At 36.9% G+C, this 5,697-nt stretch overlaps 1 long non-coding RNA gene across 1 annotated transcript; it reads left to right on the top strand.

Annotated features, from left to right (window-relative positions):
- Window positions 1–326: 326 nt before the first annotated feature.
- On the top strand, window positions 327–4,551 carry LOC138884216 (uncharacterized). Its single transcript, XR_011404401.1, has 2 exons — window positions 327–1,082; window positions 3,498–4,551. It is a non-coding gene; the product is annotated as an uncharacterized lncRNA (long non-coding RNA).
- Window positions 4,552–5,697: the final 1,146 nt, after the last annotated feature.

Raw genomic sequence — 5,697 nt, 5'->3', positions numbered from 1 at the left:
CAATGACTTTGTTCATCTCTTTTTAGTTTAGTGTAAGCTTTTAAACATTTAGACTTCTTTTTTTAAAAAAATAAAAAATAAACTATTATGTTTTCTTTTTAAGGTTTTCTCTTAATAGGCATTTTGCTAGTCATTTTGTTTGTCTTTAAATAAAACAATAGAACAAGAGAAGTTTTAATTTTATTTCTTTAAATCAATGGAATTTTGCCAACTCACTCCAAATGGGTGAGAATTAGTAACACACTCCTTTTGCTTATTTTAGTTCTTTTTGCCTTTTCACTTTATGAATTCCCTTACGTTTTTGGACTCTCATGATAACTAATTCTCTCACCTGCACATGGTTCTTAGCACTACACAACACATACATATACATAGATAATACTCAGTTTCCTTTCCCACTTACTGAAACTTTCTACTCATTGCCAACAAATTCACAATTCTCACAGGACCACACATGGTTCTTTGATAAATTAACTTTCTGTCCAAGAAAAATATGGTTCCTTCACCCCAATCCTCCTCACGTGACTTCACACAAAAGCACACACCTACACATATATAATTCACGGACTGGCACAAATACAAAGAGGGGATTGAAACACAAAAATAAAATGGAGAGGGTCAAAGACAGAGAGCAGCAACAGTGAGAGAAGGAGAGAGAGGAATTTTAGTCCAAAGATCGAGCGAGCAGAGATAAAAAAAAATAACAGGGGAATTGGACAAAACAAAGAACAAAGGGGAACGACAAAAATAGGGAGGAGATTAGAAAACCATTGAAACCTTCACCTTCTTCCTCAATTCAATCACTTAATTCATCCATGGATCTTACTGTTAAGAAGTTTATTTTTCCGCCATAGCAGATCTATCTACACCACCAGTAGACTACCGGCTCTTAGCCTTCACTATCGTGAAATCCCAGTTGCAATCTCGGTAAAACCCAGACACCAACAGTTTATTTTCCAACTCTCATCATTATCGAGTTTCGAGTTTTCCGGCGAGGTATGTAAACAAAAGGAATTCGTGTCAGTGAGGTTTCCGGTTCGAGGACCGTCCGGCATCTGTAATTCAGGTTCCAATCGTTTGAGGTCTATTTCTCTCTTATTTTGCTGATTTGCTTAATATCGTGCTTTCCTTTGTTTCGCTAATTGTTGCTTCTCTGTCTTGTTGATCGTTTGAGTTGTTGTTCTATTGTTCTGTTTGGAGTGTCTCAGTAATACTTGCTTACTCTGTTTCGTTCTATTGATCATCATTTTTGGTGTGGTTTTGTTTAATCTGTTCGGGTGGATTTTGATGCATAAAAGGAGTTTCTGATTCTTTGTTTTGTTGTTTCAGTTAGAGATAAAATGTTTAAGTCCTCCTAGTTACTACTCTAACAATAATACTATGATTAAATTAACATAATTAAGTAGATTGGATGGAATTTTGATTGTTTCAGTTGTGGGGATTAGATTTTAAAATAAGGAGGAAATTGGGGTTAAATAATTTTATTGCTCTTTTATTCTTACTCTCATGAATTTGATCGATAGTAGCATGCTTAGGCCGTTAACACCTGGGTAGGCAAACTTTAGGATTTTTATTAGTTTGAGGTGAGAGGTCGTTCCTTTAGTTAAATTCATCCGGAGAATGTCCCGAAGGATTTGTATATATTTTATTCTGGGGAATACGCCGTAGTATTCTGTAATTGGAGGCTAAGAGTAGAAGTTGTAGTGTTTTATTCTTATTTTATTTTTCTTTATTAGGAGGGGACGACCTCGAGCCTCTTATGTGTTAATTTTCCCATTTCTGTGTTTATTACCTCAATTCGAACATTTTAAAAGTCAACTTGATCATGTACGCAACCGTACTAGTTACGGGACTCGGGGAATGTCTAACACCTTCTCCCTGAAGCAAATGAACCCCCTTACCAGAATCTCTGGTGCAAACTTAGTTTTGGAGTCTCAAGTGTTTTGAAAGGGAAAAAATTATTTTTAGAAAACAGTGACCTGACACACCGAGATCAAATGTCAGGTGGCGACTCTGAGTTAATCCTTTTGAACACAAATTCTTTGTCACTTTCAAAAATTGAAAACCCTTTGAACTTTACAAATTCCTTTTATTATTTTAAGAGGGGTTACTGAAGGTTGAAAAAAAAGGGTGTGACAGACCCCCCTTCTCCATTAGTTCAAATTCCTTTAGTTTTTCCTCCTCCTTCAAGTCATTTCATCCATGACACTTCTCCTCAACACTCACTTACACCACTATCTACACCCACATCTCACACCAATCCTAGTTGTCTTCCTACACACCTTAATTCACCCGTTGTTTCACCTGCTCCTCCACCTGCTTCCCTTAATTCCCCTACTCCTTCTCCTGTTTCTTCCTCTCCATCTATTCCCCTCAGGAGATCAAACATAATATAGGCACCCTGCCTTGTTATCTTAAGGACTATGTTTGCAATAACATCTATTTCACTGATCTTACCACTTCCTTTTTTTTCTACTCCTTGTTCACCACCTCCATTCTCTTTTTCTGCCCTCGCCACCTCTAATCAACATCTTAGTCATTCTCTCTCTACCATTTCAGAACCAACCACTTACAATCAGGCCCATTCCAATCCAGGTTGGGTCCAAGCAATGGATTCTAAACTTCAAGCTTTGGAAGAGAATCACACATAGGATGTGGTTCTCTTACCTTCTGGCAAGAAAGCTCTTCCTTGTAAATGAGTCTACAAGTTCAAGCACCATGCTAATGGCACTATTGAAAGGCTAAAGGCCATGTTAGTTATCAGGGGTGATGTGCAGAGAGAAGGCAATGACTACACAAAAACCTTCTCTCCAGTTGTCAAAATGACTACTATCAGGTGTTTATTTTCTATTGCAGTCAAGAAAGGGTGGCCCATTTCTCAATTTGATGTAAGTAATGCCTTTTTACATGGGGAGTTACAGGAAGAGGTTTACATGAAATTTCCTGCTGGGTTGTCTTCCCAGGCCTAACTATGTTTGTCGACTTAAAAGGTCTCTTTATGGCTTGAAGCAAGCTTCAAGACAATGGTATGCAAGACTTGTTGGAGCCCTCGGTTTTAAAGGATTCTCTTCATCCCTAAACGATTACTCCCTATTCTTTAAACACACAGGGGATCTCATTTCCATTCTTACTGTATATGTAGATGATATACTAATTACAGGCAATAATTTTAATGAATTATCAGATCTTAAAGTATTTCTACATTCTGAGTTTAAAATGAAGGACCTTGGGCCTCTTCACTACTTCTTAGGCATGGAGATTTTGAGGGAGCATGATGGAATTATTATAACTCAAAGGAAATTTACCACTTACTTGCTTGCTGAATTTGATTGCTTCTCTCTCCCACTGGTTTCTTCTCCACTTGATCTATCTTCCAAGTTGATTGCCAATTCTGGAGCTCTTTTATCTAATGCTTCCCTCTATCGTCATCTTGTTGGCAAGCTCAATTATTTGACTCACAAGTGGCCTGATCTTTCATTTGCCATTTTGACTCTCAGGAAATATATGCAACACCCTTGCATTGGGCATTTCACAGCAGCTTATGCGTCCTTCGTTATTTTCGCTCTAATCCAAGCCAAGGTTTGTTCCTTAATGCTCGACCCTCTTTTGATTTATTGGCTTTTTGTGATGTTGATTGGGCTTCTTACCGTGATAGTCGTCGCTCAGTCAGTGAGTTTTTCATCAGTTTGGGTGGTTCACCGGTGTCTTGGAAATCTAAGAAGCAAGCTTCTATGTCTCTATCTTCCGTTGAAGCAGAGTATCGTTCAATGCGTCGCCTAGTGGCTGAGCTTACTTGGTTAACTCGTCTTCTCACAGATCTATCTGCTCCTCATCCGATTCCAGTTCTAATTTTCTCTAACAGCCAAACGGCCATACATATTGCCCGGAATCCCGTCTTTCATGAGAGAACCAAACACGTTGAACTCGATTGCCATTTTGTAAGGCAACAGTTCCTTTCCGGCCTCATCTCCCTCTCCTTTATACCCTCAAAACATCAACTTGCTGATTTATTCACCAAACCCTTGTCAGGGCCTTCTCACAGATCGATCCTTGGCAAGTTGGGGGTATCTTTCTATCCCCTCCAATTTGAGGGGGGATGTTGGAATACATCGATCTCACTCTTTGATTTCTCAGAAAGATCTGATTTCTCAGCAAGAAATTCATACAGAAGAAGAGAAGAAAAGAATCGATGAAGAAGAAGAAGGAAAGAAAGGACCAACAGTTTTGGACAAAACAATTTCGGATAAAACAAAGCTAAGTCCATTCTCTGCTAAGCCATGTGACAAGCCACGTGGCATCATCTCAGCCAACAAATCAAATGATGAAGTTTTTAATCTGGATCGTCCACTTCTCACATGCACACAAAGGGCTCACATGCTAAAGGAATATTAAATAGTTACATTGTTAAAATTATCTAGTAAAAATAGGACAAGTGTACATAATTCATAGGGTAGTTTTATTTTCAGATTCTTTTCTAGGTAGCTAATATCTGTATAAATACATAGTCCTCTTGTACAGTGATTTTCATTCAGAAATACACAGAAATTTTCACAATCATCTTTCTCAATTTTCTACACCTAAAGAGGAGTTTATTAAATTGGTATTTAATGAGAACGTTTTACATGTAACTCTGGGTTTAGATTAACCAAACTTAAAAGAACATTTTTATTTTTATCTTTTATATTTAACTATGCAATACTTCAAGGTCACTGATCCAATTTTTAACTAAAAAGTTCTCCGTTATTGGAACACAAGATTTCAGATTAAGTAGAAAGATATCCTAATCATTCCGTCTTCGATAATTAGAATACTTTGTTTCTTATTGTCTTCTTGTATGTATGAGTTAGAACTTAGAGATGCTTGAATAGAAATAAAGATATGCTATTCCACTACATTGTTTGGGACTACTTTGGGTGATAGGATTTCTTTATTCCTATCTATCTTCTTGTTATCGATTGGTTGAAAAGGCAATAAGACTCGCACAAAATGGTGATTGGTGGAGTTGTTTGACAAAAAGTTTTAAACCCTTTTAGTTAAATTAATTTAATAAATAGACAAGGGGCGAATCCAAGTTAAAAATAATAAATTTCAGATCCTAAATTAAAACTTGGATGATATGAGACCGTGCTCAAGTTAACAATGCCGAGTTAATACTCAATGACTATTAATAAATATGAGAATAAAAACATGCAATAAATGTGATAAATGACATTAAATGTAATAAGAAGGAATTTGTCACCCAAATGTTAGATGAGATAGATGATTCCTTCCTCTGACTACAACGTGTGACAACAAACAATGGAAGTAAACTACGTGTTCTTGGATCTTGCGAACTATAGAGGAATGTTATATAATGGAATCAAACAAAAGAGACAAAACCAACTCTTTGTATATTCTTGATAGTTAACTCTTTATAGGATGATCTTTCATAAAAGTTCTGAATCCCCTTTTGTTTCTCCTCTCTTCCTATTTATAAGGAATATCCCTAGAAAACTCTAAAAAATACAATATGGGGGAATATTCAATAAAATATTCCTATTCATAATCCTAGGAATATTCTAACAGTTGCAGCCGTTTGCTCTCTACTCGACCTCGGCACTGGTCTCTCCCTTTGAGCGACTCCTCGCTACTGGACCATGCTTGATTTCGACTAATCCGAGATGTAAATTATCCCAATTGGTTAGCCAACATAGTAGT

Source organism: Nicotiana sylvestris, chromosome 12 (genome assembly GCF_000393655.2).
Source record: "Nicotiana sylvestris chromosome 12, ASM39365v2, whole genome shotgun sequence".
Taxonomy (NCBI): Eukaryota; Viridiplantae; Streptophyta; class Magnoliopsida; order Solanales; family Solanaceae; genus Nicotiana; species Nicotiana sylvestris.
Note: the sequence above shows the minus strand (reverse complement) of the source record. Positions and strands in the feature narration are given on the sequence as shown.